General features: G+C 37.5%; 1 pseudogene; it reads left to right on the top strand.

The window, feature by feature from the left end:
• The window catches only part of LOC119506012, a 34,219-nt pseudogene that overhangs the window by 4,607 nt on the left and 5,629 nt on the right, over window positions 1–23,983 (top strand).

The following is a 23,983-nucleotide window of genomic DNA, read 5'->3' as shown; positions in this document are numbered from 1 at the left end:
ACCTCCAACTTTCCTTCTGGTGACATACATGACTCCAAGCTTCCCCTTTCCACCACATTCACACACCAATCAGCACTCTTAGTTATGCTCACAATAATGTGCTGCCATAACCTCTTGTTCCAGTTTGCTAATGCTGCCAGAATGCAAAGCACCAGAGATGGATTTGCTTTTATAAAGGGGGTTTACTTGGTTATGAAGTTATAGTCTTAAGGCCATAAAGTGTCCAAGGTAAGGCATCAACACAGGGTACCTTGACCAGTGGTGACTGAAACCTCTGTTAGCTGGGAAGGTACATGGCTGGCGTTTGCTCTGGAGTTCTGGTTTCAAAATGGCTTTCTCCCAGGATGTTCCTCTCTAAGCTGCAGCTTCCCACCAAAATGTTACTCTCAGTTGCTCTTGGGGCATTTGTCCTCTCTTAATTTTTCAGGAGCAAAAGTCTGCTTTCAAAGGCCATCTCCAAAATGTTGCTCTGTGAGCTGCAGCTCCTCTCACAGCTCCTGTGCATTCTTCAAAGTGTCCCTCTTAGCTGTAGCAAGCTCGCTCCTTCTGTCTGAGCTTATATTGTGCTCCAGTAAACCAATCAAGGCCCATGCTGAATGGGTGGGGCCACATCCCCAAAATTATCCAGAGTTATCACATACAGTTGGGTGGATTGCATCACCATGGAAACACTCAAAGAATTACAATCTAATCAACACTAATAAAGTCTACTCACACAAGATTTCATCAAAGCACATGACATTTTGGGGGTCATTATACATCCAAACCAGCACACCTCTGTTTATTTCCAAACATTTAGGTTCAACTTAGTTTAACATTCTGCTCATAATAAACAACCATTCTCCATTTTAACCTCATTCTGTATCTTGGTAATTTATATTTCATATCTATGTGTTTACATATTATAATTAGTTCATATCAGTGAGATCACACAGTATTTGTCCTTATGTATCTGATTTATTTCACTCAATGTAGTGCCCTCAAAATTTCTTCATCAACCCATTTTGTTTTAAGATGGTTTTGTTCACCCACCATATTTTCTGTCCTAAGTAAACAACTGAAGCTTCCTGGTAGTTACATAATGATGTATTCACCACCATCACCACTATCTACATAAGGGAGAGTCAAAGAAGGTAGAGATAGAAGAGAAAAAGAGAAAGAATGAAATTTAAAAAGCATGACAGCTAAAAATCAACAAAAGGAAAGATAGCATTAAACTAAAGCGGAATAAAGCAGTCAGACAACATCACCAATGTCAAGAGTCCCACACCTCCCCTTTATGTCCCCCTCTTATAGGCATTTAGCTTTGGTATATTGCCTTTCTTATATTAAAGGAAGCATAATACAAAGTTTCTGCTAACTATAGTCTCTACTTTGCATTGATTGTAATTTTTCCCCAATACCACCCTATTTTTAACACCTTGCAAGGTTGACATTCATTTGTTCTCCCTCATATAAAAACATATTTGTACTTATCACAATTGTTGAGCACTCTAGGTTTCACTGAGTTATACAGTCCAAGTCTTTACCTCTCTTCTTTTCTTCTGGTGTCCCACATGCTCCTAACCGTCCTCTTTCAACATACTCACAGTCATCTTTGTTCAGTATACTTCATTTCCTGTGCTACCATCACCCAAATTTGTGCTCTAAACCTCTCACTCCTGTCTTTTCCTTTATGTCTGTAGTGCTCCCTTTGGTGTTTCCTGTAGAGCAGGTATCTTGCTCACAAGCTCCCATTGTCTGTTTGTCAGAGAATATTTTAAACTCTCCCTCATATGTGAAGAATAGTTTTGCTGGATATAGGATTCTTGGTGGGTGGTTTTTCTCTTTCAATATCTTAAATATATCACACCACTTCCCTCTTGCCTCCATGGTATCTACTGAGAAATCAACACATAATCTTATCAAGCTTCCTTTATATATGATGGATCACTTTTCTCTTGCTGCTTTCAGGATTCTCTCTTTGTCTTTGACATTTGATAATCTGATTATTAAGTGTCTTAGCATAGATCTATTCAGATGTATTCTGTTTGCGGTATGTTGCACTTCTTGGATCTGAAATTTTATGTCTTTCATAAGATATGGGAAATTTTCATTGATTATTTTCTCTATTATTGCTTCTGACTCTTTTCCCTCTTCTTCTTCTGGGACTCCCATGACACACACATTCATGTGTGACATGTTGTCAATTAATTCACTGGGATGTTGCTCATATTTTTCCATTATTTTCCCTATCTGTTGTTTTTTTGTGAAGGATTTAAGATGTCTTGTTCTCCAGTTCCTGAGTGTTTTCCTCAGCCTCTTGCAGTCTACTGGTTTTTGTCTCCATTGTGTTTTTCATCTCTTTTGTTGTGCATTTCATTTCCATAGATTCTGCTAGCTGTTTTTTCAAACTTTCAATTTCTACCTTATGTTCACCCAGTGTTTTCTTTATATCCTTGGTCTCTTTTGTTTCCTCTTCCCTTAACTCTTTGATTTGGCTTTTTATTTGATTTAGCATATTTTATTTTTGAAAATCTTTAGTAGATTCTTCCATTAAAGTGAAGCAATATCTCAACTGTATCTTGATTGATGTGTAAGTTTGTTCCTTTGACTGGACCATATATTTGTTTTTTCTAGTATACATTGCCATTTTCTGTTTTCTAGGCATGTGGCTTCCTTGGTTACCCCAGTCAGATTTTCCCAGACCAGAATGGGTTCAGGTCTCTGAATGGGCTTATATTCAGGGTGTATCTTAGAGGAATGACAGACTTTCATCTGAAGTTTCCAGTTGCTGTGATTTTCCTAACCATCCCAGCATGTTGTGTCTGTCAGCCTGTCATTCCCAACTTCTGTAAGGAAGTATGGCCTCCTTAATTTCTGTTTTGGCTGTTTGACCCTTATCTCTGGGGTCTGATTCTGAAGGGAAAGCTGGACCCTACCTCCTTACTCTTAGGGAAGATAAACCCCTTAGGGAGCTATTTTCATTTGAATATCTCTCTGACTCTGTTATCTCCACCCCTGTCTGGGTAAGAGTACTGCAAACTGAACATGACTGAGGCTCTCTCCACTATAAGTGTCTGAAGCTCTCTCTCCTGAACCCCTCAGGTTGAAAGTGAGAAAAAGGGACAGAAAACACCCTTCTGTAAACAGTACGTGGCCCCATGGTTTCACTGGGCCAGAGGTAACACCTGGCCACCTGGGCAAACCTTCCCAGGACAGAGGATTCCTCTGGCTCTTTAAGGTTAGTCATCACCCAAAGCCTTGTGATAGTTAGGTTCATGTGGCTACTTGGCCAGGTGATGTTACCCAGATATCTGGTCAACCAAGCACTGGGCTCACCATTACTGCAAGAACATTTGTGACCAGTTAATAAACCAGAAGACTGGTTTATTAAATCATCAGTCAAATGGCTGCAGCTGTAACTGATTACATCAATGAAGGGCATGTCTTCCACAATCAGAGAGTGCAATCAGCTGGATTTAATCCAATCACTTGAAGACTTATAAGCAAAACAAAGGACTTTACTTCTTTTTCAGCTAACAAGTGAAGCATTTCCTGAGGAGTGCAATGAAGTTGCCAGTTCATTGCCTGAGGAGTTGATCAAACACATTCATTGGAGTTGCCAGTTTGCTGCCTGAGGAGTGTATTGAACATCTTCATTGGAATTGCCAATCTACTGCCTGCCCTAGGGAATTTGGACTCATGCATACCCACAGTTACATGAGGCACTTTTGTAAATCTTATATTTATAGATATCTCTTGTTGATTCTGTTTCCCTAGCGAACCCTAACTAATACAACTTTGCACCAGGAGTGGTTCTTGAGAAACAGAATCATAAAATGGGCTTTTACAATTTGTTTTTTACTCTGATTAGATTCAAAGGTACTAATGGCTCCATTTCCAATGATCAAGAAAGCACTGACAGTCCATGGTGCGAGTTGGCAATGGAGATAAGCAAAATAGCACAGTTTGATTCTCCTAATCATACTCTTGTACTAAACAAGGCTCCAGCTGACAGTGTTTTCAACACCTTCACAGAGTTTTGCAGAGTTTGGTGTTATAATGATGGTGGCTGGCTGCTCTTAGATATGCTGGATAAAGTTATAAGAGAAAGGGATGAACTAAAGGCTTCAAATTTGAAACTTAAGTGCCATATGACAGATATAAAGTTTTCTATGTGTGCCCTGGAATAAAATCTTATTTTCTGTGGCTGCAGACTTGAGATTTCTGAAAACCAGACACAGAGTTTCATTGCATGAGTAGCAGATTTACAATGTAAATCAAAATTTCAACCTTGCAGTGTGTCTGCTGTTAAAATAAAGGCATTGATTGGAAAAGAAAATGGGATCCTGAAACTTGGGATGGGGACATATGGATTGATAATAATGGCAGTGAGGATATTGGAACCCTGGATTCTGCTGAGACATTGTTAGATATACCTGAAGTGGACTGTCCTGAGGAAACAGCCCCTCCACCTCCAGTCTGCTTTGAGGAGACAGCTACCCAACCTCTAGCCTGCTTGAAGGAAACAGCTTCCCAACCTCCAGTCTTCTCTGAGGAGCCTGCCATCCAATCTCCACCTAAAGAGATTAACCCTTCAGTGCCCACTAAACCTGTAATCACCTCCCTTGAGGAAGAAGCCCTTACTCCACTGTCCAGAGAGATTAATTCTGTTTTATGAGATGAAAGTGCAATGGATTATCCTAAGGTAAATGGCTTGAGGGACACTTCCAATTCTTTTCATGACCTACCCCCACCACCAATCTTTGCTTTGAGACCTATAACTATACTAAAGTCCTAAGAGTCCCCAAAGGGTGAGGTACAAAGTGTGACTCATGAGGAAGTGCACTATACTTCAAAAGAACTGTATGAGTTTTCCAACTTATACAGACAGAAACCAAGGGAATATGTGTGGGGGTGGATATTAAGGGTGTGGAATAATGGTGGAAGAAACATAAAGTAGGATCAGGCTGAATTTACTAATATGGGCCCACTAAGCAGAGTTTCTGCAGTAAATGTTGTAGCTTGGGGGTTAGAAAGGGCATTAATTGTTTGGATGGTTGGCTGAAACATGGGCCAAAAGGTGGCCAACATTACCTGAAGTTCAAATACCAGAACTACCTTTGTATAATGTAGAGGAGGGAATTCAAAAGCTTCAAGAGATTGGAATATAAGAGTGAATTTATCATGGAAGACTTGCTCACAAACCCCTGGAATGTCCAGAAGACACACCTTTTACCAGGACTGTGTGGAATAAAACTGTGAGACTAGCTCCATTATCCCTAAAGAGCTCTGTAGTCACCCTTCTCTATAGGTCAGATATTACTATGGGAACTGCTGTCACTGAGCTGGAATCCTTAAACACAATGGGGATAATCAGATCCCAAGTCATCAGAAGCCATGAGGCAGCAGTTAGTCACCAAAGACAAGGTGGGCATGGCTATCATAATGGAAAACATACTCAAAGCAGCAGTCAAAATAATCTGACTTGCAGGGACTTATGGTGTTGGCTAATAGATCATGAAGTACCTAGCAGTAAAATACATGGGCAATCGATTAAATTTTTGTTTGAACTATATAAGCAGAATTCTAGTTCAAGTAAACAAAAGTTTACCTTGAATTATAAAAACAGAGAGTCAAGGCCCATTAATCAATTCCCAGACTTGAGAGAGTTTACAGATCCAGAGCCCCCTGAATGAGGGGAAGGACAGGTACCCTTGGGGAAGGACCCTGATACACTGCCAAAGACTTATACTGTTAATCTTCCTCCCAACCTTCTCCAGGGGGACCTACAGCCTTTTACCAGGGTAACTGTGCACTGGGAAAAAACAAATGATCAGATATTTCAGGGATTATTAGACAATGGTTCAGAAGTCACATTAATTCCAAGAGACCCAAAATGTCACTCTGGTCCACTGGTCAGAGTTGGGTCTTATGCAGGTCAGGTAATTGATGGAGTTTTAGCTCAGGTCCCTCTCACAGTGGGCCCAGTGTGTCCCAGGACTCATTCTGTGGTTATTTCCCCTGTTCTGGAATGCATAATTAGAATAGACATACTCAGCCACTGGTGGAATCCTCACATTGGTTCCCTGACTCATGGAGTGAGGGCTATTGTTGTCGGAAGGCCAAGAGGAAGCAGCTAGGACTGCCCCTGCCTAGGAAAATAGTAAACCAGAAGCAATACTGGATTCCTAGAGGGATTGCATAGATTAATGCCACTCTTAAGGACTTGAAGAATGCAGGGGTGATGATTCACAACACACCCCCATTCAACTCTGTTTGCCCTGTGCAGAAAACAGATGGAGGATGACAGTGGATTATTGTAAACTAAACCAGGTGGTGACTGCAATTACAGCTGCTGTTCCAGATGTGGTATCATTGCTTCAGCAAATCAACATATGCTCTGGTACGTGGTATGCAGCTATTGATCTGGAAAATGCTCTTTTCTCAATAGCTGTTAGTAAGGACCAACCAGAAACAGTTTGCATTCAGCTGGCAAGGCCAGCAGTTTTCATTCACTGTGCTATCTCAGGGTTATAACAACTATCCAGTCCTATGTCATAATATCCTCTTCAGGGATCTTGATTATTTCTCCTTCCCACAAGACATAACACTGATCCATTATATTGATGATATCATGTTGACTGGACCTACTGAGGAAGAAGTAGCAACTACTCTAGATTTGTTGGTAAGGTATTTGCATGGCAGAGGATGGGAGATAAATCCAACAAAAACACAGGGGCCTTCCATCTCAGTAAAATATCTAGGTGTCTAATGGTGTGGGACATGTCAAGATATCCCTTCTAAGGTGATGGATAAGCTGTTGCATCTGGCCCCTCCTATGACCAAAAAAGAGGCACAATGCTTAGTTGGCCTCTTTGTATTTTGGAGACAACATATTCCTCATATGGGTGTGCTACTCTGGCCCATTTACTGAATGACCAGAAAAGCTTCTAGTTTTGAGTGGGGACCAGAACAAAATGAGGCTCTGTGACAGGCCAGGCTGCTGTACAAGTGCTTTGCTGCTTGAACCATATGATCCATCTGATCCAATGATGCTGGAAGTGTTACTGGCAAATAGAGATGCTGTTTGGAGCCTTTGGCAGGCTCCTATAGGAGAATCACAATGCATGTCCTTAGGATTTTGGAGTAAAGCTTTAACATCCTGTGCAGATAACTACCCTCTATTTGAGAAGCAGCTTTTGGCCTGCTACTGAGCCTTAGTAGAGAGAGAATATTTAACCATGGGCCACCAAGTTACCATGAGACCTGAGTTACCTATCATGAGCTCAGTGTTGTCTGACCCACCAAGCCATAAAGTTATGCATGTATAGCAGCAGTCCATCATAAAATGGAAATGGTATATATGAGATAGAACTCAAGTGGGTCCTGAAGGCACAAGTAAGTTACATGAGGAAGTGGCCCAAATTCATAAGTCCCCCACTCCTGCCATCTCATCTTCTCTTTCCCAGCCCACAGCTATGGAATCTTAGGGAGTTCCTTACAATCAGCTGATAGAGGAAGAGAAAACTCAGGTCTGGTTTAACAGACAGTTCTGCACAATATTCAGGCACCACCCAAAAGTGGACTGCTGTAGCACTGCAGCCCCTTTCTGGGATGTCCCTGAAGGACAGTGGTGAGGGGAAGTCCTACCAGTGGGCAGAACTTTGAGCAGTGCACCTGATTGTTCACTTTGCTTGGAAGGAGAACTGGTCCAAGGGGTTTTTTATACTGATTCATGGGCTGTTGCTAATGGTTTGGCTGGATGGTCAAGGACTTGGAAGAATATGATTGAAAGACTGGTGACAATGAAGTCTAGGGAAGAGGTATGTGGATACACCTTTCTGAGTGGGCAAAAAACATTTAGATATTTGTGTCCCATGTGAAAGCTCACCAGAGGGTGACTTCAGCAGAATATTTGAATAACCTTGTGGATAAAATGACTCATTTGGTGGATACCAATCAGCCTCTTTCCCCAGCAACTCCTGTCATTGCCCAATGGGCTCATGAACAAAGTGGTCATGGTGGTAGGGATGGAGGTTATGCATGGGCTCAGCAACATGGACTTCCATTCACCAAGGCAGACCTGGCCACAGTCACTGATTATTAAGTGTCTTGGCATAGGCCTACTCAGATCTATTCTGTTTGGGGTACACTGCACTTCTTTTATCTGTAATTTCATGTCTTTCAAAAGAGATGGGAAATTTTCATTGATTATTTTCTCTATTATTGCTTCTGCCCCTTTTTCCTCCTCTTCTTCTTCCTCTGGGACACCCATTACATGTACATTCAAGTGTTTCATGTTGCCATTTAATTCCCTGAGACATTGATCATATTTTTCCATTCTTTCCCCCCTCTGTTCTTCCATGTGTAAGATTTCAGTTATCTTTTTCTCCAGTTCCTGAGTGTTTTCTTCTGCCTCTTGAGATCTGCTGTTGTATGTCTCAATTGTGTCTTTCATCTCCTGTGTTGTGTGTTTCATTTCCATAGATTTTGCCAGTTTTTTTTTTGAGCTTTCAATTTCTACCTTATGTATGCCCAGTGTTTTCATTATACACTTCATCTCTTTTGCCATATCTTCCCTAAACTTTTTGAATTGATTTAGCATTAGTTGTTTCTATTCCTGTATCTCAGTTGAAGTGTAAGTTTGTTCCTTTGACTGGGCCATACCTATTTTTTTTCTAATGTAGGTTGTAGTTTTCTGTTTTCTAGGTATCTGGTTTCCTTGGTTACCCCAATCAGGTTTTCCCAGGCCACAACTCTCTCAGGTCCCAGAAGGAGGAAATATTCAGCACCATGTTTCCCTGAGGGTGTTGTCTTAGAAGATTGACAGACCCTGTGATGCCTGAAGGTTCTATGCTTTTCCTCACCTGGTAGCAAGTGGCACCTGTCAGCCTGTCACTCCTGACTGGTGTAAGGAAGTGTGGCCCCTTTAATTCTCAGCTTGTTTCTGGTTTGATTATTTTCCCCCAGACCCTGTAGTCTGGTTTTTAATGGAAGGTGGGTAGTAGAGCTGGGCACCACCTCTCCTCTTAGGGAAGATACACCCTCTAGGGAATTTTCATTTCCGTTTAAATAGGTTATTTGTCCCTCTGACATAGCTATCTCCACCCTTGTCTGGGTCAGCGTGCTGAGAAGTGAAAATGGCTGAGGTTTCTCCACTACAGAATGCTGGGTACTGAAATTGACTGGGTTTTTTTCTACTGAGCCACTCAGGTTGAGAGAGAGAAAAAGGGAAAGAAAGCCCCCTTTCAGTGTCAGTCCATGGCCCCCAGTTTCATCCACCCACCAGAGATAGCACCTGGTCCTCTGGGATCCCCTGACTGAGAAAGAGAAGTCCCTGACACTTCAAGATCAGTTGTCACTAAAAGCCTCTGTCTGATTTTTGGAGATTTGCAGCTTGCATCAAGAAGTCCATATGTGCCAATTAAAACCCCAGTTGGAGCTTGCCTGAGGTATATTCGCTTGTTCAGAGAGTGCTGCTCTTTAGCACAGAGAGGCATTGCAAGTTGGGTCGCCATGGGGGGAGGGTGCTCCCAGCTCACTTCTGCAGTTTCTACTCACAGATTCCATGGTGCCATCTCAGGCATTCCTCCCAGTCCAGGTTGGTGCATGATGTGTGGACTGTCACAGTTGTCCCCCAGCAATTATTCCAGATTATTTACTAGTTGTTCCTGGTTGTTTATTTGTTGTTCTGGGAGCACTAATTAACCTCCACTCCTCTCTATGCTGCCATCTTCTTCTGTCTATAGTTCCACAACTTTTACTTACAGATTCTATGCTGCAGTCTCAGGCATTCTTCCCAATCCAGGTTGGTGTATGATGTGTGGACAGTCATGGCACACAGCAGTTGTTTCAGATTATTTACTAGCTATTCCTGTTTGTTTCTTAGTTGTTCCAGGGGACAGACTAAATTACACTCCTCCTTTGCCACCATCTTGCCCCTCCTATAATTTCTTTTTAAAATAAGGTTAGAAGGGAAAATAAATATGCATTTATATTGTCTTTTATAATTACATAATTATTTTTACTGATGTTCTTTCTTGTTTTCATTTGGAGGGGGATTTGAATGGCTGCCTGGTTTCACTTGCTTTAATACTGAATAAATTCCTTTAGTATGTCTTATAAAGTGGGTCTACTTTCAGTTTATGTTTATTTGAGCAAGACTTTATTTTGCCTTCATTTTCAAATATGGCGTTATTGGATATAATACTCTTGGTTGACAGCTGCTTCTTGGAGCATTTTGAATATACCATACCACTACATTTTTGCCTCCATTGTTTCTGCTGAGAAGTCAGCTATTTTTCTAATTGTAAATCATTTGGTGTTTTTCCTCTTGCTGCCTTCAGCATTCTTCCTAGACTTCGAATTTTAGAATTTTTACTATGATGTGTCTGTTTGTGGATCTCTTTGCATTTACCCTACTTGAAGCTCAGGAAGCTGCCTGGATGTATAGGTTATTGATTTTCAATAATTTTCAGAAGCTTTTATCCATTATTTATTCAAAATTTTTCCTTTTTCATTATTACTCTCTTCCTCTTTTGGTAATCTCATTACATATATGTCGGTGCACTTAATGGACTCCTGGGATGACAGAAGTATTGATAAGACTTTATTCCTCTTGTTTTCTGAAAAACCCAACTGTTTAATTCCCCTCATTGCCAGCTGATTGCTTTATTGTTCTCAACAATGTTCTGGAGCACAAATTGCTTTACAAAGTGAACCAATCAAATTTGTACACTTTTGAAGGGAAAATTCCAGAGGTCAGCATTTGATACTCAGTACCATGCTTTTTCAAGCAAAAAGTTAAAAACAGGAAATTTGAATAACATTAATAATGTATATATATTATATATTTGCATGTGTGTTTGTATATGTATGTGTGTGTGTGTGTGCATGTGTGTGTCTGTACTTCATCAGTAGAAAAGATGTTCCTGGATCCCATTATGTCACAGGTTGTGCTGCATGCGCAAGATCTGCATCAGTATGGAGCTAGTTCTCCCCATGCCAATGGAGTCATTTATTATCACACTATGTTTATTATCATGTTACTCATATTGGGAAATTTTCTACTGCATATAGTCATAAAATTCAACTTTATCACAGAGTTTCTGTCTCTCTCTCTCATACTGTTCCTCTTTTGTGCTTGAGACTTTTTTCAGTAGAGTTAATGTCAAGGCATTGTGATAGTTCATCTTATGTGTCAAATTGTCTAGGCTACAATATCCAGTTAACTGATAAAACACTGGTCAAAGGGCTGCTCTGAATGTATTTTGTAGATGTGGTTAACATTTGCATGAGCTTGTGTCCATAATTCAAATTTTGGTTGGAACAAGTATCCAAAATGCTGTGATAGGTGAAGCCAAATGGTTGTAAAATGGAAGACATGATTTTAAATACAATACAACCTTTTTATAGCTCAGATATACTCATGTCCCTTCACTTTCATAAAACAATATTGAGGTGTCCAATTTTTGTGACATAAGATACCTTCACCTGTTATTTAAAAGTAGAAGCAAAAGTCCAATATATCACAGAAAACGTTCAATTTCATTGCCAGATACAAGCTTGAAAAAGTTTTAAGGTAACAATTTAGTAATAAAGCTATAATTCCTGCTACTTAGCTGATCCTTGACATAATTTGTATATATAATCTCTTGGCATCAACCCCCTCCCCTTTTTTTTTTTATTTCCCCCACCCTTGGATGGAACTTCAGCTATTCTGAGTAGTCAAGCCCTTTATCCCTGGTGTGTCTGACTCCTCATTTACCTTTTCCTTCTTGGGCAATGATTGTTGCAATTTCCTGTTCAGTATTATCAAATGACACTTGACCCAGTGAATATTGTGTTCCAAATATACTTCTCCTTTCCCACATAAATCCCTTATTTTAATCAGAATCTAGTATTCTCACCTATATAGATGTATAATGACTGTTTTTGTTTTGTTTGTTTTGTTTGTTTTGTCTATTTATCTACCAACATGAGCAGCCCAAAATGAAAAGATAATGAAATTTCAATTATAGGTAATCAGAACCAGTAACCTGACCAAACCTAACATTGTGGGGGTAGAAAGCCCAAATTATGCATATTGAAAACTAGGAATGATAGTGAAAGTAACCAATCTTACTTATATCCTTTGGTTTCTAATCCAGCATTTTCTAACCTGTATGGGAAAAGATAATATAGCATCTGCTCAGAAGACGTCTTAGATTGCCAGACTGATTTGATAAATACCAATAAGTTTTGACAGTAGGTTGTCTTAAACAATGTGAATTTATTGTCTCAGAGTTTTGGTGGCTAGAGGCTTGCTTCTTTCTGGGATCGGTAGCTCCTGATGCTGGCTTACATCAATCTCTAGGGTACCTTGTTTGTATATGTGCATCATGTCTCATGGCGTTGTCCTCTCTTATTATTTGCAGGTTGCACTGACTTCTGCTTCTGTAACTTCTGGGTCCTTTTTATAAAACCTCCAGTAATCCAGATTAAGACCCATCCTCATGCAGTAGGATCACACCTTAACAATAGGTTCACATCCACAGCAATGCAGATGAAGATTAAGACTATGTCTAAATTCAATCTACTACAGAGGATATAATTCATCCTGGAGAATAACACCCGAATCCTGAAGGATTTTTTCCATCAAGATGGAATTATCTCTGACAAATTATTCTACTTTTTATTATGCCAATTGATTTCATGTGACTGGGTAACTTGAAAAGTCAGTGGATACTTAAGTCTTGGTCATATTGATGTACATTTTTTTTTGCCTTAAAATGTGTTCTTAGTTTGAGTAAATTCTGTATAAATACTTTATTATTATAAAGGTATTTTGTGAGCCCCAAGATGGCAATGTAATCATTGCAGGTAATGAAGGTAAATCCACATCTGGTGTTGACATACATTCTAGTGGGATGAGATCACTGCTTCTCCACTAAAAAAGAAGTCTGATACAATCAAACTGGCACCAAATGTTTGCTTGGTCTCCTTGAAGAATGGTGCTTAACTTTTGTCCCAGAGACTGTGAGATTTGTTATTCACAATTAGCAGTAGCAATATACAAGTAGGCAAAACAGAGCTAATGCTGTTGAACATATTTTTAGCTTCCATCTCTGACAATATAGGCACTAAGTTCATGGACCCTTTGCTCCAAAAATCAGGATGCTGATGATAAAGGCTGACTGATATCCAGATGATGTTTTCCGTAGAATTAGTTTTTGATGGTTGAATTTCTACCTCAGAGAAGATATCACATTATTCCTGAGAACACTGGATCTGTGAAAACTTTACCAATTTATAGGACCATGAAAAATGTTAACATTTATCTCCTTCTCTAATATGTATGTATGTTACTATGGCATCTAAGTTACTTTCCAATTTTAGCTAAACCATTCCAATTATCATGATGTTATTAATATGTGGACAGGAGTGATAGTCTGTTATATTTCATACTTTTGATATTCCCTAGTGATGGAAATTAAAGTCAACACATTTACCAGAAAATTAGAAGAGATAAAGTGCCAGTTGCTGTGTTATTCTATCCCAGTGAGCTATCACATCTGGCAGAACAGCTGTGATTAGAACAACCACCTGGTATCTTCCAAGTTATTCCACTTTTATTTGTCACAATTCACATAATGCTTTTAAAGACTGAATGTGATCACAACATCCATCCACATATTGTCAGTACAACTATTTGTAGTCAGTGTTTGGTTTGTTTGTCTGTTTTTGTTTTATATTGAACATATTCTTATTTTGTAGTCTTTATTTTAAAAGAGTAGAAACCAAAGTAATACCTTTACCATTTGCTAGTTATATCTATCCCATTTACATGCTCAGGGACAAGGAAAACCACAGAGAGGTTTCATTGAAACATTGACTCACTATTTGATGTGGGCCAATAGACCATTTGTCTCCTATCTTCAGTAAGCTCCCTCAAAAACTGGGAGTTATGAGGGATGTTGTTTTTAATCCTCTAATTTCAGTGTCAGTCCAAACCTCATATTTAAATGTCTCATAGTATTTGTATGTTACCCTTTTCCAGTGCAGAGCTACTGTGCCAAAACATTAGCCATATATCCCTTTGGGATTGGATTAAGGGCTTTAGGTCTTTAAACTGACTTAGATCAGGGAATTATGTAAAGAACCACAATTTTCAACTGAGGACTCTTATGTTAGCTTTCTACTTCCTAGCTCTCAATATTATGTATATCTGGTAAATCCTAGTTAAATGTCATCTCTTGTCCCTTGGAACATTGTGGTCTATTGGCTTTGCTAAAAATATATGCAAGTCAGGACACCATGATTTTAACCCTGACCTTTTTACCCATTTTATCAGTTATAGCTCTTTCTACATTATTTAGTTCCTAATTCCATCATCTACATTCTCACTAAGGATACTAAATCTATGCAAATATTTCTTATCTCCAACTTCAACCTACAGAGGTTGCTAAGACCATGCTTCTTAAAAATACTGTGCTCCACCTTGTCAATGCATTGCTTATTACCTTTGTGTGAGGAGTGTCATCTAGATTCTCCCAAGAAATGTATGCATACAAAGAAACTCAGATTTTACTTAGTAAAGGAATTTTAATAATCCCAACCCCAGAACCTTCCCCTTCCTGACTAATATAACAATTAATTTCTGACATTTTCCCCTCATTTAAGGTATGTATTTCCATGCCCAAACTACAAGCATAACAAAAGATTATTAAGATTTGCTCCAAGTTTCTGTCCTAAAATGCAGAATTCTCAATCATGGGAGAATGTGCCCATATTAAAAAATATATATATATGTACATATGTGTGTGTGTGTGTGTGTGTGTGTGTGTATTATTTTTTTTCTTATTAAGCCTATAGTCAGCCCCATGTGCCATTTTGCCACACCATCCAACATTCTCAAGATCCATTTGCACTCAAATTCCTTCTGATCCTTCTAGCACATTTATCCATGAACTATAATTTCCTTGGCATAGAAACTATTTTCTATGGAGGAGAAATTTTAATTTCTGGTCCATGCTGCTTTGTCATGTAACAATTAGTGGAGGCAAGGAAAGATCAAGGGGAGAGCAACTTTTATCTTATAAGACATCTAATTCAGATAAAGTTATTGTACTGCTTCTAGGCAACATAAAGCTCTTCCAATGATGTTTTCACACCAAAATAGTAAATAATTATGCTGTAAAGGGCCATTTCACTTTTCATGGTCTTAGACAAAGGCTCTTAACAATTTATTCAACAAAACAGTTTCTTGAGATTATCAAATGGAGTCATTTCAATAGAACGCCATGTTGGATAAACACAAAATATTTTGTTTTACATGCATATGCCAAGCAAGAAGGATGGATGTTTAAATATTCTTCAGTATGTTGGAATGTTTGTTATTTCCTTATTGTTCTGGTTGGCTAATGCAGCCATTATACAAAATACCAGAAATGGATTGGCTTTTATTAAGGGCATTTATTTGTTTACAAAGTTACAGTCTGAAGGCCATGAAAATGTCCAAATTAAGGCATCAATACAAGTATGCCTTCAGTGAAGGAAGGCCAATGGCATCCAGGAAACCTCTGTTAGCTGAGAAGGCACATAACTGGAGTCTGCTGATCCTGGGTTGTGTTCCAGCTCCTCTCTTAGCTCCTGTGCATTCTTCAAAATGTTGCTCTCAGGCATTTTATCCTCTCTTAGCTGCTCTGGAACAAATTCTGGGCTAGCATTTCTGAAGCATAGCCAAATTCTGCTTTCACCAGCCATCTTCATCATCTGGGTCTGTGTGGCTCTTTTTAAAGTACTGCAGTAAACTAATCAGGACCCATGCTGACTGGATGGGACCACACCTCCATGGAAATAATCTAATCAAAGGTATTATCCACAGTTGTGTGGGTCACATCTCCATGGAAACAACCTAATCAAAAGATTTCACTTAACACTAATACATCTGCTCCATAAGACTGCATTAAAGAACATGATGTTTTGGGGGACATAATACTTCCAAACTGGCACATCCATGATTCAAAGTTCTTTGTATTTAGTCTTTATTTTGTCTTAAAATATTTCCTGTGCAATAAATTTAAGTTTAATATGAATGCAAGTTATTAACATGTCCACAAAAGATTGAAACTTATTAATAATCCTTCATGACATTGTATCATATGTAGAAACCATATTAATTAATATTTGTGCTATTGTTTATTACTTATATGAGATATATTTGCATTGTATAATTGATAAATTTTATGTGTGAAATGGTTTGTGTATCTAGAGTGGAATGGAGCATTTCATAGTCTCCCTATTTAAATTAATAAAAAATGTTTTAAATCAGAACAAGGAACCCAGGAGTGAATTTAAGCCATTAAACAAGGAATAGCTTATTTGATTTATGAGAAAGCATGTATGGTTTTAATATGACATGGAACTTTGTAATTTAATTCTAATAAAATTGGCAACATAATTTTTTGGTTATCAATCAATTTATGGAGTCGTTAGAACATATAGGGAATAATGTATGTTCCAGGAAGAAGACAACAAAAAGCAAACTCTATTTGACTTCAATTACTTAAGTGATTCTAAGCTACAGAGAGGAGGATAAAGCCAGTCATTTTTCTTGTTATGTTGTTTTTGTTGTTGTCAATTCTTGCCATCATATTAGGGTTCAACAAGCTAAGGTTTATCATCTGTTTTCATAAATAACATTTTACTGGAAAACAACACTATCCATTTATGTACATTTCTGTTATGCACAGTTACACACTAAAAATGGAAGAATTAAGTAATTGTAGCAGAGATCTTATGGCCCACAATGCCTATATATTTGCTGACTCCTCCATTACATCATTGACTTGTTCCTCCATTCCTGTTACAACCTCCATGACTTAAGAATTAAAAAAAAAAAAAATTCAACTGATACCATGATATCTTCTTCCACCAAGATTTAGAAAGAGCTGGGAGTACAACACTAAATGTAATGGATATAATTATTATCTTAATAACATGTTATCTTCAAGTCTTATTCATTAGGATATTTCAAGTTTTAATCAATCATATGTTTATTATATTTTATTTAAATGCTTTGTTTGAAAATGTGAATATATCTTACAGGATTTCAGTTTCTATTTTACTTTTGTAAGAGGGAAAAAAAGGAAAGCAATAAAATCAACTATTTTTACCACAATTTGTTTTCAGTACAAAAGTTTGGCATTTCTGTTTAAAGCACATACTCAGCATGTCAAATAAATCAATCTACATTTTTCTATGATCTTTACATTAGGGTGTAAACAAGGTTTAAACATATCTGTCTAGCGTGTTGAAAATAGTTTAACATATGCATATTTTTTTTTGGCATTAGAAGGCCCAATTGCAGTGCCACATATATGAGGCATTGATATTGTCTGAATATACCTAGAAAGGCATTTCATAGTCAGTGTTTAGAAAGATGTGCAATGATCCATTAAACTTTATGTAGCAATTTGAAACTGGAGAAAGAGCAGAAGTTTATAGTTTCATGGTAGAGGCTCATATCAGAACTGCTAGCCAAAAGAGTACATCCAGAAGGAGTTCCACACAGATTGAATAAACATAAGATGTTAATTAAATATTACTGTTAAAGGAAATGTACATCAATGTTAGCCACTTTTTTTGTTTTTAATATGCTATTAACATGCCAACATCTGATCATCTTTTTAATAATATTTTTGTTAAATACCAATGAATGGATACATAACCTGGTATATTAGATATGCATTTTAATTTTATAATTTCATCATAAACCTATTTGAAACTGAAAGCAAATGTGATGTATTATATATGCAGGAAAATATGAGAAGGAAAAAAGAGATCATTATAAAATAGTAAAATTTTAAAGTATTTTTGCTCTACTATTTGAAGATCTTTTTAATTGGAAATGATATAGGATGAATAAAATTAATCAATTTTCTATGAAATGTCTCCTTTTGCAATGTATGTTTTTTCATTTCAATTCAGATTTTAACAGTAATGTGTTTCATATCTTCTAGAAGCATTTTCATTAAACTAATATCAACTGAAAATGAGAAGTAAAAAAATATACCGTGGTACACTTAAATAGATATTAAATATTTTATATAAAATAATTATATTGTGTTTGAAATATGCTTTGAGAAATTTATGATGATTAAGTTATTTTGTCAACTTGGCTGGTTATAGTGTCCAGTTACTTGTTCGAGCGAGCACCATCCTGATTGTTACTATGAAGATGTTTTATGGATTTAAAATTTCAGTAAGTTGATTGCATCTATGGCTGCTAACATCTACAATCAGTTGAGGAGATTGCTTTCAACAATGAGGGAATCTCATTCAGTGAGTTGAAGGCTTTAAAAGAACTGTTGATTTCAGCAGTAAGAAGAGAGAATTTCCATTTTAACTTCAACCAGCCAGCTTCTCCCGGGGAAATCATTGAAAACCTTCATTGGAGTTCCCAGCTTGTGGCCTGTCCTGCAGAATTGCCCATCCTCACAGTTGTGTGAGACAATCCCCATTAAAAACCTCATAATATTTACATTTTATAAATATACATGAGGAGATATTTATAGTCAGTGTTGGTTCTATTTCCCTAGTGAAACCTGACTAATACAAGATTCAATAGTCTTATGGCATTATCATCTTTAGATGCTAATTTAAGAATCAGAGAGTGCATTCTTTACTAAGAATGGAAATTTTTTGGTAAAATTTAAATAACACAAAATTTACCTAATAAAATGCAATTATTTCACTCTGAATGAAATCATGAATGAATTTGTTTGTTCAACACAGAAACATAAAAACCAATGACTATAAAATATCTGTTACAAAAGCACTGAAATATTTATGGGAAAATTTTTGTCTAAATTCTGAGCTCTACATTATTTATGAAGAAAAATATTTCTTTCCTACTTTTTCATTTAGATTATGAGTATGAGTCATTTTTATCTTTTGCTATTTACTGAGGAAAATAAGACAAGTGTTGAGAGGGATGAAAGTGTAAGACACGGAGAAAGTTGAAATGTTAAAATGAAGCATTTTCACAGTATAAATGGTTGAAAACTAATAGAATGTTGAACCATGAAATTGATAGAAGACATGCATATTCAAAACTGAACTTCTGCCATGACAAAAACAATTGATAATTATTTTCCACTAAAAACAGGAAATATATTTTACTATAGTCAGAAATTATGCTTCTTTCTGACCTTGATTCCTATATTTATCACCTGACTGACCTGTGACTTGAGCTGACTGACAAGACAGAAATGCTAAGTTTTTGCAATTAATAACTCTGTAGCTACTGAGTTCAATGACCTTTATTTGAAATTATGCCATCATACTTAGCAATTTAATCATAACCCAAGGAGTAAGTGCTACCGTTTATAATTAAAGATTGTGCTAACTGAATAATTATAACTTTGTACAATATTTCAATATAAAGCTAAACTATTTTAATAGTATTTAAAAAATAAAAGCCAAAATATTATTCTGGATGTTATGGTTTTGTTTATTTATTTGCTTTTATTTGATTTGAGCTGATATTTCAAGGTCCATCCAATATTTACATGGCTAACTATAGATGCAAATTTAGATCTAAGTATTTATTATGGATGAGCCTACACTCTACGTTCACTCTAAACCACCTCTTGAACAGCGTGTTAGTTCCTTAATTGTAGTTAAACATTTTCAATGATAGATCAATTAACTTTAAATTGCTGGTATTTTTTTTTACCAAACTACTTTGCAATTAAGGCAAATCACTCAAAAGATTAGGTGTGGTGGAGGCTATAAATCTTTGTCTTTCCAAGGAACAATTTGGTCTGCTGAAAAACTGAACAAAAATAATACAAAATGTTTATATATGTTGAAATATTTTGAAGAAATGCAGTGTTCAATGTTATTCTCCGAGATAACTTGCAAGAAAATATGTTACTAAAAACTTCTATTTATTAAATGAAATGTTATTTTATTGGGAAAACAGGAACAGGATTTGAAAGGATAGTGTTGAAAGTTAAAACCAAGATTTCTTTTAACATTATTTAATTTAATGGGAATAAATGTAGTTTTGTAGAGAAATGAATTAAAATTTAACATATTTTTATTGTGTTTGGAATGAACAGAATCTAGACAAGTTATAAAAACTCTGAGTTTAAAAAAGAAAATTTAAATGGGGGCATTTCTGAAGTTGACTTTTTCTTTAAATTTCTAGTTTGTATTCCTTCAATAATTAAATTTGCAAAGGTGAGCATTTTGATCCAAAAGTCCCAAGTACAGCATTAGTCAGTTTTTTGATCACTTAGAAACACAGAAAATTGTTGACTCTCAATGAAAACTTATAGATTCCTAAATTTCAGCAGTTTCCCCCCTACCAGGAATAGGAAATATTCCGATAGGAAAGAATAGTCTCTTTCTTATTCTTATGATTCTATGGTTTATTTTATACTGGTATCCATTCCTTGGTTTCTTTAAATTATGTATAGTTATGAAATTGTGAAAAATGCATTCACCTATCATGACTATGATGTTCTTGAAGACTTTATCAAACCTTTAAAACCTATGTAGAAACATGGAGACAATATCAATAACCATCCTCACATAAGCTACACTTATGTCTGCTTACTTATTGCTTTATTGAATTAGGGTGCATTAAGGGAGATTCTGGGCTGACCTGAGGGGAGGTGGGTCGCAGCCGGCACTGCACAGGCAGGAGGCACGGCCCACTGGGCGAGTATATCAGGTCCCCAGGAGCCACCAGGGGCGGCAGAGCCAGCACGGCCAGGGCAACTGGCACTCCACAGAAGCAGCTACACCTCTCTACCGATGGGTCCATCTGGAGACCATTAGAGGAGCTGGGATGGTGAGACCAACCTCCATGACACCTGGGATCTTACAGGTTCTGAAGTCCATCTTGGAGAAGGTGGTCCAAAGTAACATTTTGGAGGCTTGGGCCCAAATTTGGCCAGAGTTGCTCCTATAAGGGCTTGTATACTTTGCATGTTACTCTGAAGCCAAAGAGCAATTTAACAGCATTTTCTTGCTTAATAGCAATGTTGTGCATATTTTCTCAGCTGGGTCTACAGCCTTTGTCACACATTCCTTAATGAATCCTATATGGATGGTTGAAGCATGGATGCAGTGAGAATGGAGAGTGAGGCTCCAAGCAGATGAATACACTCCAGTGTGCTCGCTGTGTTTAACAGACAGAAGGCATTTGTGTTTCTGCAGAGGATTAACTGCCAAATATGCTGGGATTTCAGAAAATATCTGTTTTGCTATTTGTGAAAGTTTACAGAAATATCTGAAAGAAGGTCCATTAGCCTCTTCTACAAAGGGAACTGAGAAAAAATCCACACTTTTTTGAACTCATAAAAGCCGCTGCAATTTCCAAGGGATGTGGCTCCTGTATCACTTATCCACAGGAAGTCATAAGGGCATGGTTTGGTGACGAAGGCGCCAAGTGCTAGCCTTTGATTCAGACTGCTTATCAGTTATTTCTGGAAGAAGGTTAAATTGCCTTTTTTTTTTTTAATTTTCCCAATATACAACTCTTTAATTAACTCTGTACAAGTGTCATGCATTTGAAGTAATTCATGCAAGAACTTATTTATATTTTTAGTATCAATCGGTGAGATACATGACTTCAGACAACCCTTCTCATTGTTTTTTTGTTTTTTTAATATTCATTTTATTGACATATATTCACATACCACGCAGTCATACAAAACAAGTCGTACATTCGATTGTTCACAGTACCATTACATAGTTGTACATTCATCACCAAAATCAATCCCTGACACCCTCATTACCACACACACAAAAATAAACAGAATAATAATTAAAGTGAAAAAGAGCAACTAAAGTAAAAAAGAACACTGGGCGCCCTTGTCTGTTTGTTTGTTTGTTTCCTTCCCCCACCTTTCCACTCATCCATCCACAAACTAGACAAAGGGGAGTGTGATCCCCATGGCCCCCCCAATCCCACTGTCTCCCCTCATAAGCCACATTTTTATACAATTATCTTCAAGATTCATGGGTTCTGGGTTGTAGTCTTATAGTTTCAGGTATCCACCACCAGTTACCCCAATTCATTAGAACCTAAAAAGGGTTGTCTATATTGTGCATAAGAGTGCCCCACCAGAGTGACCTCTCGGCTCCTCTTGGAATCTCTCTGCCACTGAAGCTTATTTCATTTCCTTTCACATCCCCCTTTTGGTCAAGAAGATGTTCTCCATCCCACGATGCCGGGTCTACATTCCTCCCCGGGAGTCATATTCCACGTTGCCAGGGAGATTCACTCCCCTGGGTATCTGATCCCACGTAGCGGGGAGGGAAGTGATTTCACCTTTCAAGTTGGCTTAGCTAGAGAGAGAGGGCCACATCTGAGCAACAAAGAGGCATTCGGGAGGAGGCTCTTAGGCACAATTATAGGGAGGCCTAGCCTCTCCTTTGCAGCAACAGTCTTTCCTAGGGCAAATCCCGTGGTAGAGGGCTCAACCCATCAAACCACCAGTCCCCTATGTCTGTGGGCATGTTAGCAACCATCGAGGTGGGGCAGGCCAATACCCCTGCATTCTCCACCAGCTCCTCAAGGGGGCTCTGCATATATTTTACCTTGTTTTTTTTTTGTTTTTTTTTTAAACTTTTTTTTGTAAATCAACTGTATGAAAAATAAAAAAATTAAAAAAAATTAAAAAAAAACATACAATAAAAGAACATTTCAAAGAGACCATAACAAGGGAGTAAGAAAAAGACAACTAACCTAAGATAACTACTTCACTTCCAACATGTTCCTACTCTACACCAAGAAAGTAACCTAATATAGCAACATTTTTGTGACCTTGTTCCTACTATACCCATCTGAAATTAACAGACCATAGTCATTCCTGGGCATTCCCAGAATGTTAAATTTACCCATGATAGCTTATCTGTTCTTCTTGGATTATTGTTCCCCCTTCCTTAATTGCTCTATATCGCTAGTTCCCCCACATTCTACATTATAAACCATTTGTTTTACATTTTTCAAAGTTCACATTAGTGGTAGCATATAATATTTGTCTTTTTGTGCCTGGCTTATTTCGCTCAGCATTATGTCTTCAAGGTTCATCCATGTTGTCATATGTTTCACGACATCATTCCTTCTTACTGCCATGTAGTATTCCATCGTGTATATATATCACATTTTATTTATTCACTCATCTGTTGAAGGACATTTGGGTTGTTTCTATCTCTTGGCAATTGTGAATAATGCTGCTATGAACATTGGCATGCAGATATCTGTTCGTGTCACTGCTTTCCGATCTTCCGGGTATATACCGAGAAGCGCAATCGCTGGATCGAAGGGTATCTCTATATTTAGTTTTCTAAGGAACTGCCAGACTGACCTCCAGAGTGGCTGAACCATTGTACAGTCCCACCAACAATGAATGAGAGTTCTAATTTCTCCACATCTCCTCCAGCATTTGTAGTTTCCTGTTTGTTTAATGGCAGCCATTCTAATTGGTGTGAGATGGTATCTCATTGTGGTCTTAATTTGCATCTCTCTAATAGCTAGTGAAGCTGAAAATTTTTTCATGTGTTTCTTGGCCATTTGCATTTCCTCTTCAGAGAACTGTCTTTTCATATCTTTTGCCCATTTTATAATTGGGCTGTCTGTACTATCGTCATTGAGTTGTAGGATTTCTTTATATATGCAAGATATCAGTCTTTTGTCAGATACATGGTTTCCAAAATTTTTTTCCCATTGAGTTGGCTGCCTCTTTACCTTTTTGACAAATTCCTTTGAGATACAGAAACTTCTAAGCTTGAGGAGTTCCCATTTATCTATTTTTTCTTCTGTTGCTTGTGCTTTGGGTGTAAAGTCTAGGAAGTGTCCTCCTAATACAAGGTCTTGAAGAGGTTTTCCTACATTATCTTCTAGGAGTTTTGTGGTACTTTCTTTTATATTGAGATCTTTGGTCCATTATGAGTTAATTTTTGTGTCGGGTATGAAGTAGAGGTCCTCTTTCATTCT

The sequence above is a fragment of the Choloepus didactylus genome, chromosome 11, assembly GCF_015220235.1.
Source record: "Choloepus didactylus isolate mChoDid1 chromosome 11, mChoDid1.pri, whole genome shotgun sequence".
Taxonomy (NCBI): Eukaryota; Metazoa; Chordata; class Mammalia; order Pilosa; family Megalonychidae; genus Choloepus; species Choloepus didactylus.
This window is presented reverse-complemented; position numbering and strand designations above follow the sequence as displayed.